General features: G+C 36.5%; 1 protein-coding gene and 1 long non-coding RNA gene across 3 annotated transcripts in view; both read left to right on the forward strand.

Moving 5' to 3' along the window:
* Positions 1–8,020: 8,020 nt before the first annotated feature.
* Positions 8,021–9,627, forward strand: LOC128632898 (uncharacterized). The gene is made up of 2 exons (XR_008396519.1): positions 8,021–8,077; positions 8,381–9,627. It is a non-coding gene; the product is annotated as an uncharacterized LOC128632898 (long non-coding RNA).
* Positions 9,628–10,768: 1,141 nt separating this feature from the next.
* The window catches only part of st6gal2a (ST6 beta-galactosamide alpha-2,6-sialyltranferase 2a), a 55,022-nt gene continuing 52,578 nt past the window's right edge, over positions 10,769–13,212 (forward strand). For both annotated transcript variants that reach the window (XM_017470577.3, XM_017470576.3), the window contains exon 1: positions 10,769–10,941. The gene's annotated coding sequence lies outside the window, so the exon portion shown is untranslated. The remainder of the gene's footprint in view (positions 10,942–13,212) is intronic.

The raw sequence follows: 13,212 nt of genomic DNA on the forward strand, positions 1-13,212 counted from the left end.
GATGCATAGCACAGCTAGAGGCAGGTACTAGTTATTTCCTACTGACGTGGTTGCAATGCAACACACAGAGCTACTGCTGGTGTCAATCAGATCACCTTTGTTTTTTCTGAACAGACCACATACATTTACTTTTATTAATGGCAATGTTAGCAGCATAATGATTCAAACCTTTTGCATCCAGGGACCTCCTTTAAAAAAAAAATCACAGCCCGAGCACAGATTTATTTTATGAAAAGCATTACAATAATGTGTGCAATAATGTTTTGGCTATTTATTTGGGCTATATACAGTTGGTTTTTTAAATTCTTATGATGATGGTGGGTATAGATATATATCAGAGATTCTGCTAAGAAATTTTGGTGCCGGCCAACGTATCCGGGAATGATCAAGTTTACCAGAGAAACTGGAAAAAATCCAGTCATCTCATTCCAGTTTTTATTTTGCACTGTAACGTTTTGGACTATCCAGAGTAAACTCAATGCCTCAATGTACTCATGACTCCCTGCAGCAGGCCTGTGGCGTGTTCATACAGGTGAGCAGGAACCCTAGGCATCTTTCTTCTGGTGTTTTTCAGAGTCAGTAGAAGGGTCTCTTTAGTGTCCTAAGTTATTGTAACTGTGACCTTAATTGCCTACCGCCTGTAAACTGTTAGTGGACTGTCCCACAGGTGCATGTTCAATAATTGTTTATGGCTCATTGAACAAGCATGAAAAACATAATTTAAATCCTTTTTGATAAAGATCTGTAAAGCTTATTTGCATTTTACAAAATAAACTTTAAAATACAGTCTCCAGAGAAAGGGGCGTTTCTTTTTTTATATGTTTATATGCAATTGTGGTGGCTGGGGCAAGGTCGAGCATCAGCGGTCAACCCGTGTTTACTTGTGTGTGTCTGTTTGTGCTTTCAGTGCCTCCTGTAATGAGAGAGAGAGAGCGAGAGAGAGAGATGACCAGCACAGAGACGTGTGTGTGTCCTTGAATGGGACCGCTGAAAAGTGAAAGTAAAAATGGAGAGAAACATCAAAAAACTAATTTTGCACATACAGGGACCTTAATGAGGTGTGCAGTTGCAAACGAAGGCTACTTTGTCTAACGTCTGCTTCGTGTTAATATTTGTACCGGACAATTTTTGATTTTATCAGACATTTTGAATTTTTTACGGTCAAAAACCAATGTTTACTGGCTAACGGACGATATATATATTGTCATAATCATGCTGATCTAACATGATAATAGTTCACAGCTTATAGCCCATGTTATTGTCCTGTGTGTTTATTGTCCTGCACTCGTCTCACACTGTTGTGTATCTGCACTTTGTGTAGCCTGTTCTTGCATACTGTTATGTGTTGGACCATGTTCCTGGAGAAACGACATTTCATTCCAATGTGTACAAGCTATTTAGAGGAATGACAATAAAAATCCACTTGACTTGACTTGCCTTGCCTTGACTTGCCTTGACTTGCCTTGATAAGACGGATAAAAGAATCAAATCAGGTTTCTCATCTTTAAGTTCTATATGAACAAAAACGTCCCTTTCCAACTGCACAGTCATTTGCAATTCACAATTATTTACATAAAGTGCATGAAATAGAGGCTCTGTTCTCCACAGACACAAATAAACCACACATAGAACAAAAGAAAAAGAGTAATGCAGGTTCCTATTTTACTATTTCTGTTTGCTGAGAAAGTATATTTCATTACAATGTTCTAATTTGTTATGTGGCTTTTTGGCATGAAGCTTTATAAACTATGATGTTTAGGAGGGCAAAATCTTTTAATTGTTTGTTCTATTACTGGTTTTAAAATTTTACGTATTATCTTGGCTTTTCCAAAATATGGCACCACAAAACCCCGAATGAAACCCACTTTGACTTGACTGTAGTTATCTAGCTAGCTTGTATTATAATAGCAAACGTGCTACTCTTTTTGTGATATGCTTGTCTTGGCTTGTCATGATTCACTCTTTCTTGCATAAAAGAAGAGATGTACTAAAGTAAAGTAAGACTAAAGACAACTGAGACCATAATTCATGATCTGAAATTTTCTTGCAGCATGGCTCTGTCTGTACTTCTAATCTGAGTTCAGATTCTGGGATTTGTATGTCCGTGGTGCGAGAAAGCTGCAGCACTGTAAGCCAAAGTAGAGTAACCTTGTTTTTTTATTATTTATACTGTGAAACTCGCCACATCTGTTTGTTTCTGAACATCAAAAGAATCCCATTTTCAATGCATTTTGCAAGAAGGAAAAAATATTATATCCATTGTTTAAAGTAGACCTATTATGACCCTTTTTACAAGATGTAATATAAGTCTCAGGTGTCCCCAGAATGTGTGTGAGACGTTTCAGCTCAAAATACTCCACGGATCATTTATTATAACATGCTGTAAATGCCCCTTTTTGGGTGGAAGCAAAAACACGTTGTTTTCGAGTGTCGGCTTTAAATGAAAATGAGCTGCTGGTCCCTGCCCCCTTTCCAGAAGAGGGCTCTGCTTTTACAACTTGTGCTTCGGTTACTACAGCAACAACAACAAATCAGGGGAACCAGTATGACTGACACCGTAAATACTGGTGTTCAGCCCTATATGTATGAACTAGAGTCAGACACTGAGGAAGGAGAGACTCCAACATAAGTAACAACTGTGAGAATGAACCATGACCTTTCTGAATGGTTACCCCGTGAATACAATTAGAAACAATGGGTACTTTAGCTACATTAACAGTGGAATCTGCTAACAGTCTCATTCACAAAGTAGTCTGGTGTACAATGATTCACACAAAATGTTCACATTATTTCAAAAAGACTGGGGGCTGTGGCCCCTTGTGGAGCCGCATAGAAATTCTAGAATATTTTTAAAAAAATAATAATAATAATAAAAAAAAATTTTTTACCTGTATGTTACCTGTTACTGTTAGCCACAAGTTGATAAAACCTAAGATTATTAAAATGGATAAGTTTTTAGATAGAGGACATAGTCTCTTAGCTAAAGGTAATACCTAGTGAGCCTAGCGTGGAAAAAACGTAATTTTAATGACTTTGAGGGGTCATAAAGGGATGCAAACTACACAAGGGGGTCTCACGCTGAAAAAGTTTGAGAACCACTGCCTTACTGTATTGTGCATAATAAAGGTGCGGTTATGAAAATTACAGACAGTTAGCATTTTTGGGTTAAAAATTAAAAATGATGATATAGCGCTGGTCTCAGGGACAATGGTAACTTTAACCTCTTAATCCGTGGAATCTGCTAACAAGCTCATTCATGATTTGCAGACATTCACAAAATATAAAGAGTGATACTTTCATCTTCTGGATATGAAGCTGGATCACAAACAGTGGGTATTGATCCATGCTTGAGAATCAACTTTTCAGCAAATCCTGCTTTGTATTGCCCCTCATTCACAAAGCAAGTCTGGTGTAAAATGGTTCGCACAAACATATACAAATTTAGCTATTTTTTGGGACACATTTCCTTCAAAAATAAAACTGCACCACTGTGTCTTCAGTGGCTCTGATGCCGGGAGTACATGAAGACTCTTATGTTAATTTTCACAACCAACAACAGAACACTTACAAAGCTTACGACACTGAGATCTTCTTCTAATCATTGTAGCTGCTCCAGCATGGAAAACATGGTGGACTGTGTGCAGCTCACTCAGGGGAGGATCTATGCTAATAGGGCAGAGCCTGTCACCAGTCGTGGGCGGGACCTGTTCCAATGTGACGTCACGTTGGAGAGAAAATGAAAACGACTCATTTTGAGGCACTGTTTATGATTTATGGGGAATATAAAAAAGGAGTTAGTGGATATTTACTATTATAGTGTGGTTGTGTACACACACTGCTGACACACATTTATATTCAAACACCATGTAAAAGTGAATTTTGCATAAGAGGTCCCCTTAAAATAACTCATTTTCAAGTTTTGTGTAGACTAAAGCAGCAACGTAGTACTTTCAAAGGTAAACACGCAGCCATGAGGCTGCTTCCACCACAGCAGGAGCTTGAGACAGCTGCATGACCAACTGGAGTAATAGATTGACAATACACAACACAGGCAACACCTTCTGGCTACTTCCACAGGTGCACTGACGTGCACAGAGATGTGTAGAATGTCAAATTTCTTACACACGACATCTTACTGAGAATACAATACAATGACATGTGTCATGTCGAAAGCATGTGTGTGAGTTGAAGACTACCACAGTGGGTTTGAAGATGGTGATGTGTTTTGTGTGGGGAAAACGGCATTCTGTTACATTTGTTGTTTGGTTGATTTTCATTGCATGGCATGTTACACAGGATAATAAGTTTTGGGTTGTCATATCATCCGGTGGTAATGTGTTTTTTTTTTTTATAAATCATCAGAATGGAATGATTTTCTGTACTGTTACTGAAAAGCAATCTAGAATAAATTTGTGTTGACTGTTGAATAATTTAAAGATACAAATCCAGGTTCAAAGACATCTGTTTATGGAAACATCTCTTTGCTGTCCCTAAAACAGACAGGATTGCTGTGTCCCTATGGTTACTGTCATGCTCACATGGAGCTTTAACTGCCCTAATTATTATCCTTGAGCAACAACAAACCAGAATAAATCAGGACACTGCACAGATGGCAGGGGACTGTTTTCACTGCTTTGAATTTCCTGTAGCGCTCTTTTTCCTGTGGCACAAAAAAATAGAATCCAGATGCATCTAAAACATCAATGTACTTGTAACTATGACTTTCTTTTCATCTGCTGACTGGATGATTTTCTTGCAGTGATACATCAACAGGCCCATGATGTGGGTTTTGATTTGAGAGAGTCAAGACAAGGTGGACAAAGACAAGAGGATAATGCGAAGCTTCAAGAGACTGAAACAAACCTCTAATGATAAATCAAACTGAGTCAAAGACAATGAAACTAAATAAAAACAGGATGGATAGCTGGACAGTTACGTGTAGCACTATATAGAAATATGCCTTCGATGTATGTACAGGTCTATAATCTACACCAATACTGATGATGATGTGAGATGCTTTTATCTTAATCTGTGAAGAGAAGATTAGTCATACAAACTGAAAGCTAACTTTTTTAAAATGGCATCATAACCCATGTTGTAAAGCCTGAGCTATTCTAGGCTATTAAGTTTTTCAACCATAACGTAAATAATGAAGTGCTTTGAGAACTCCCTGTGTAAGAAAATGGTTCAGGATGAAAAGACTCCAGAGATATCAGATGCAGCAACTTGGTAGATTTAGAAAGTAATGAGGTAGAAAATACGGAGAGGGCAATCGTAACTAAAGCTAAAACTGCCTATGTCAGTCCTGAGCCTTTAAAGAGAACAGGGAAAAGACGAGCAAAGAAAAAGTTTGATCCAGCATGGGGGTGGGGTGTGGAAGGGAAGAACGATTGCCTTTGAAGAGGAAGCCAGGGCAAGTGGAAACAGGCAGACAACTCATTCGTTCTCCTCAAAGACTGCACGATCAAAGACACTGGATTGGAAATTCAGATTGGCCCACATCACAGAACAGCAGCACTGCTGATTAGAATTTTTGGAAGTGCATGTACTAATGTTGATTGGAAAGCGATGATTATATGCTTAAAATGATTTGCATTGACTCATAATTATGTTGGTGAGCTAATAAAACATCAAATTCTGGCAAGTCTACACTGCAGTATTGCTGTAGTAAAAGGAGAACAAGACAACTACTGACTTAGCATTAATGTTAACATTCTACAGAACATATTCAAGATTCAGGAGTTTGTTGTCATATGTACAAGAAAGAGTTTGTTACACAGTACAATGGAATTCTTACTCTGCGAATCCTCCCAGAAACCTCTGAAATACAGGACATAAATTACAAATAGTGGGGGGGAAAACATGTATAACATGTGTTTCATCTTTATTAAGGAAACAGGACTCATTATCCTTTAATATCTGTATACCGTGTTGATATTTCTGTAAAGCTGCTTTGAGACAATGTCTATTGTAAAAAGCGCTATACAAATAAAATTGAATTGAATTGAATTGAATTATCATGCAGCGTTACGCTTTGTTTGTGGTGCAGATTCACATACTCATCACTGTATACTATATGAATCATTGGCATGGACATCTTTGTATCATAGGAGGAAATTGTATATGTATATGTTCATTGCTAAGGCACTTCTAGGTAAATTGCCTTCTTATGTTTCTAATTTCTTAACTTTTCATATAAATAATTATTGTACTAGATCTAATCCACACATTCGGCTAAAAGTCCCAAAGGTATACTCAGAATTTGGCAAACATGCTTTTTCTTTTCCCTGGGCCTGGAACGATCTGCAAAATGTAGATAAACTAGAGATATTGCCGCCTCTGACTACTTTTAAACGGCTTTTGCAAACAGTGTTAAAGGAGTCTTGTAAGTGTGTTTCTTTATTTTATTCTCATTCATTGTTTTTTATGGGTATTGATTTCTGTGATTATCTCTGTGGGAAACTGTGCTGCCGTCTTGAGCAGGTCTCCCTGGAAGAAGAGATTGTGATGTCTCAATGGGATCTTCCTGGTTAAACAAAGAATAAATAAATAAAAGAATGTGTATATATGCATTGTAAATATGAGACTTAATGTGCAATAAAAAGTAATATATGCAATGTAAACATGTGTAAAGGCCTGCAGAGGTAAGCTCAGTAGTGGTCCATGATGTTGTTCTCATCTAAATTAGTGTATGGGTATGAAACAACTATTGGAGGGGATGAAACAACTATTGTTTTAATATATCACAATAGATTTACATTGTGAGTGGTAGGTCTTTGCAATGTCTTTCAGTTAAATGTGATAGCAAGTTTCAGCATACCTTTGCCCCATTTTGTATTCTGCATTCACATAGCTCTAAATATAATCACAATAAAAAAAATTTACAGATTAGTTATCATTACTCCAAACCAAACATGTTTTGACATAATACTTGATAATATATGATTTATTTGATTCTAAATCTTAAATCAAAATGACAAAATAGTCAATCTTACAGCACGTTTTGTTCTTTGCTGTGTAAAATTATACCTCTTTGTTTAAAATGGTTTAAAATCAAACTACTCCTGTTTCATTACTGACCAGAATACTCGATAGACTTTTTACATTTTTATATAGATCAGGTCATAGTAAGCTTGCATAAAATGTGTCTGACAAACCTGGGTGTGTGTTTGTGTGTGTGTGTGTGTGTGTGTGTGTGTGTGTGTGTGTGTGTGAGCGCATTTACAGTGCCTTGCGAAAGTATTAACCCCTCTTGGCAATTTTCCTATTTTGTTGAATTACAACCTGGAATTGAAATGGATTTTTGGGGGGTTTGCATCATTTGATTTACACAACATACCTACCACTTTGAAGATACAAAATTTTTTTTTTATTGTGAAACAAACAAGAAACAAGACAAAAAAACAACAACAGAAAACTTGAGCGTGTTAACCCATTGTGTCTGTTGTGTGTCGAGCATGATATATACACTGCCTTTCTTTGAATAAAAGATAGATCTTTTGAATTAGAATTGTGTGTGTTTGTGTGTCATTTGGCAAACTCTCCCAAGGCCTTGGTGTGGGAAGTATGTGACGGAGCAAGAATGCCGTCTTCTTGTATACGTTCGATTTCTCTTTTCCTAACATCGCAAACCTCTTTTCACAAATCCTAACAGTTTTATGGTGGCTCGTCCAGGTTATCAATTCACAAATCCTAACTGTTTGTCATTGAAATTGATTGTTACACCCCTAGATAGTATTATGATGCAGTTAAGTCAAGTAAATAATGTTGCTTCCTATAAATATAGCTAAAATTATATAGCATCCAAAAAGCGTAATGTTACTGTTAGCCTTTCCTGCTCCTGTGTGTAGTCAGAAGCGCAGGGGAGATGTTTGCTAATGCTAACCACTTTTACTTTTCAACTCTCATTAGAACTGAATTTCTAGTTGAGGTTTTGCATTGTGTCTGTGGAACATATGCTGGTATATGTGAATGTACTACAGAGTATATCAAAAATATTTATTTATTTATTTTATTTCAGGTCATGTGGAAAGACTGTGCTTGTGGAGATCTACAGCAGATGCCCATGGCAATCCAGGTGTGGAAGAGTGTATATTTTTTAATCTGAAATCTGCATAGTCAAAGATGGACAAGTCGTCACATGATTGCTCTGAAAGTGGCAAAAAATTTAAATCTATACTGTATATCCATTTTCCAATAATATACATTAATATTTAACCATTTGATCCTTCTGGAGCCACTGTGGCTGCTCAAGGTTTGGTACTGCATCAGTAAGACCTCCATCTTGTGAGGTTTGGTTATAAGGAAGTAAATGCAATGCAAATCGAATTGATTTTCAGGAATTAGTGGATCAAATGTACTTTTTTTTTTCTACTTGCAGAGTGATTGCATGGTGTCAGAAGACTTGCATTATAATACAACCCGTATGGAGTCATTGTATGGACATTTGTTTTTTTGAAGCTGAAGGGCTGGACTCCATTTACCGCAATTGTTTGGATGAAAGTTCCCTTGGCCTTAATTTTTGTCTGAATTATAATTTTAATCACAGTCATAGCCCCGTTCACTGTCCTGCCTAAAATTTTAATCTGACAGTCTGACGATATCTTCATTACCTTGTCTTCATGCTTTTTATCCGTGACCTTCACTCATTGGTGAGCATAGCCTCATATCTTTGATTTAACATCTGGACTGGGCCACTTCCCTTAAAGTGATATTGAACTTTGTTGAAGTTTGGGTTGTGGAGTTTAGTGGCCATGACATGAGTCCAAATATTTATAGTCATCATCAGCTGCTCCTGTGCTAATCTTGTGAGAAGTTTGCAAAGGGATACTTTTAACAGAAGCCACCCAGTTTCTTTTACCTAGCTGTGGCGTGCACCAGCTGCTGGAGAAGATATTTTGGACTTGCAGCATAGACAGTACAACACAAAGTTTTACCAAGATTCAAGATCACTTGTGTAGTGTAATTTTGTATTTTACTTATTGTAAACATGGCCTGTGAAAAGAGGAAAAACTACATTGCTTTTCTATTACTAACAAATATGGTCCATTTTGCTACCACCAAAAATACTTTATGGACATACAAGTTACACATAACTTTATTTATGGACTTTAATGTTGTGAATTGTTTATATATCCTGATTTCTTGAGTTAAAACTGATGTCTTGTGAAAATTTCATGTGAATAGCCTCATAGGAAATATATTTACTGAAAGAAATGTTGACATGTCCAATACTTATTTCTCCCACTGTATGTTGAACAGCAAATAGCATGAATATGCTTGTTCATGTAATCTGACATACAATGCTTAGTTATCATTACAATTCTCTAAAATGACTAACTAATACTGTAACTGTGCACATTGCTTTGATTAAAAGTACATATTCCGTATTTATACATACAGTTGTAATTTTGTTTACTTGGAGAAACAGAAATCTTACAGGAAATAACTGTAGATAGACAGAGCAGTTGCTTAAAGTAACTATAAAATACCTTGAATTTACAGAGATTGGCTGTAAATGTTTGTAATGTTTGTAAATATTTTTAATGTACTGTTTTAAAAATATAATAGTTCTGTAAAATGGCTGATTAATAGTATAAATCTAAAAACATTTGTCTTTGTTTTATATGGTTATTGTATTTTTATAAATATTTTAGTTATTATACATGAAAAGAGTTATATTTTTAATGACAGGTCAGTTTCATAAAATAACTACTAAATACCTTTAATTTCTTAGTTATGGTACATGGGGGGAAAAAACTATATTTTAAAAGTAAATTACTGTAGATATACAGATCAGCTTCATAAAATTATGAATAAAAGCCTCTAAAATCTGCTCTGTATTTTTACACTTTGAGATGAATGAATGAATGCTCTCTACCAGAAAATCCTAAAGGAGAATGTCTGGTCTTCAGTCTGTAAACTGAATCTCAAGTGCAACTGTATTATGCAACAATACAATGAACCAAAGCACAAGAGTAAATCCTAGCCCTAGAAGTAAGTGAAAGACTGATTTCCAGTTTGGTGTTTGGTTGCAGTTATTACTGATAAAAGTGGCACATCCAGAATTTAAGTTTAAGTGGGCAACTAGCTTTTTCACATTGGTGATAGATGTTGGATATATATGTTGGATCAAAAAATATATTTTGATAGATGTTGGATATATATATATATATATATATATATATATATATATATATATATATATATATATATATATATATATATATATATAAATATATATATATAAATGCTTCAATAAAAAGAAAATTAAACTGTATGGTGTGTTTACTCAGGTTGCCTTTGTTTTATGTTGTATTTTGTTTGAAGATCTAAAACTACGTGGTATGAGATATACAGAAGAAATACTTTTCACAGCACTATAAAACAGCTATAATGAAGTGTAGATTAATACATTGAACATGGTCATTGTTGACAACTTGATGTAGTATACGTGGAATAGAAGACTTCGGGACATGCCGTTACAATAATATACACAACTTCAGGGTGGTAATTGCATCACACCTCTTTGTCATTGATTATTTTACTCTAATGGATCTCCCTGTCATGGTTTATTCGTCATCTATGACTTAGAAACAGTCTCCCAGTCTATCAGTCTATAACTGAATGCATACCGATACATCGGTTATTGGAAGGAAGGATTGAATCGATTTGTCCTCAATAACCTAGTGAGAAAAATTTGAGTCTGGCAACCCTTTATGTGCGGCGCAGAACTATGCCCTCTTCCGGGGGAACTGGGAGCGCCTGCATAGTGTCCTCCCCCACAGCTGGATAACAGTGCGATAAAGGCTGGAAAACACACATGCCCGTCTCAGCATGCTTCTCACTCACTGTACCAGCACGCGCACGCAGTAACGGAGCGTTAAGGTGGAGGAGAGCTGCAAATACATTTAAAGGACAATGAACGCGGGCTGATTTCAGGTAAGAGGCGCGTCCATGTCGTTCGTACTGAGTCGTTCAAGGCCGGCCGATAACCGCTTTGTGCTCGCAAATTACAAACGAATTGCGGTGGAAAATGGACGCAAATCTACAGATACCAGATCTGTCGCGCGTGCACAATGGCAAAGCAACGTGCTTAGAGTCTGGTCTGTTATCCATTAAGGGACATTGGGTAGTTATTAGGAAACGTTCAGCCACGAATCCACGTCTTCTAATAACCAACTAACTGGATTGCGGCTGTATTACGGGCATTGTCTAAACCAGGTAGAGCATCGAGGCTTTAATTCGGAGCCAAAACAAACAAAGCAGGACGAGTTGCAGTCTGTGTTTCATTCATTCATGCATGCATGTTTGTAAACGCTTGACTGATGATACTGCATGTTCCGAGTTGTTTTTTGATAATCACTGCAACTTTACCATAAAGACGTGTAGCGTTGTTGTTTTTTTTCACTACTGTATTTTACTGCTTTTGGTATATGACCGTACAGCATGCACAGTTCCCTGTAGACTGAAAGTGGGCGTTGTTGCAAGCAAGCATCAATAAGTACATTTAAATTATATTGAGTCTGGATTTGAATTTCTGTCCAAAATCCACACCATGGAGCTGCTTTGAAAGTCATATTGGATAGTCTTTAAACAATAAATGTTTGTGGGTTGTTTTTTTTTTTTTGCATTTTATAGAAACAGGATGTGATTGATCAAAGCAGCTTGTGTTATTAAACAAACAACAACATTCGATTGGAGGCCATAATCTTACATGCTCATGATGTGAAACTGGTCTCTTGCTCATGACCATTTACTGGTTTTAACATGGAAAATTCAGCTTGGTCTGACCATCTGCTAGAATGTTAGCCAAGCTTGTCATCTAAACTAATCAATAAATGTTTGCGTTTGCCTTAATGTTGTTGTTTTCTTTAAAAATGATTTGTCTAGGTTGTATTATCAGCGATAATTCAGAAGTTATTTCTGTTCTAACAGCATGTACCAACGGGCAAAGAGGGTGTACCAGTCTAGATTTTTCAGTAGGGTTTCCAACATCATAATTGTGCGGTGTAGCACATTGATAGCCATCTTTTTCAGGTACTTACTTATTCTGATGACCGTTAATTTAATGAAAATAACATTTATTTCCCACTGAGTACTGTGTGAGACTGTGGGGAAAGTTCATGGACATTCTGTGCTATGGTGGTTTGGCCTGACTAAAATTAGCCCACTAAATACTTCAGTCAGTCATAATTAACTTTGTCATTGATTAAACTCATTTTTTTCTCTCTGTGAAATGTTTTATTAATGTCAACTAATGTGTGTTTAAAAAAAATAAGGCATGCACACTCGATTACTCCAATGGGGCAAATAGTTGTAGAGAGTGGGTAAATAAATCCTTTCTCACTAAACATATGACCGTACTCTTGGATTACTGCAGTTGGTTTTATGCTGACAGGAGCTTACAGCTTGGCGTGTAGTGTAGACACGTCCATACACGTGTACAAGTTGCAGGAACTGTTGAAGTTTTCATAGTCAAAGTAAGTTATCAACAAGTTTGCTTTTGTTGTTTAGTTTTCTCCTGAGAGAATTTGCAATGGAGGGAGGAACAGCAGTCATTATGAGAGAAATACTGGGCTATTTGTCCTGTTGTGCTGTTTTGTACGCCGCTCTAATTATTTCCAGAAGTGAGTTTGTGGTGGGAGCAGAGGAATATTTCCAGGCTTCATTCAGAGTGGCCTAGCCTAGCTCCAATAATTGGACAGCCAATAATACTCCATCAATATTTTGAGCTACTGGATTTTTGATTTCCATGAGCTGTAAGCCGTAATCAAGATTAAAACAAAAAATTGCTTGAAATATTTCACATTATGTGTAATGAAGGTCGAATATATGCAAGTTCCACTTTTTGAATTAAATTACAGGGGAAAAATGAACTTTTCCATGGTATTCTAATTTTTTGAGATGCACATGTAGTTTTCCTTTGCAGTTAACATTTATTTCTAAAGAAATGTGAGTTCTTTGCTCTTATAATATTCAGTTGTTTATGTCCCTTTTTATGTTTCCGTACATCTAATTGTGAAGAGAACTTGGTGCTAATCATTCATCCAGACATGCCAGAGAGAAGTTTGGTGTGGTGCAGGTAGGACTGGAATAGATTTCTGTGTAGGCTGACGGGTTAAGGCCAACATCTGTAAGTCCTTGATGTCTTCAGCTGGGGCTCTGAAAACTTGCAATAAAAATAATACAATTCAAAAACAGTCATACCCA

The sequence above is a fragment of the Ictalurus punctatus genome, chromosome 6, assembly GCF_001660625.3.
Source record: "Ictalurus punctatus breed USDA103 chromosome 6, Coco_2.0, whole genome shotgun sequence".
Lineage (NCBI taxonomy): Eukaryota > Metazoa > Chordata > Actinopteri > Siluriformes > Ictaluridae > Ictalurus > Ictalurus punctatus.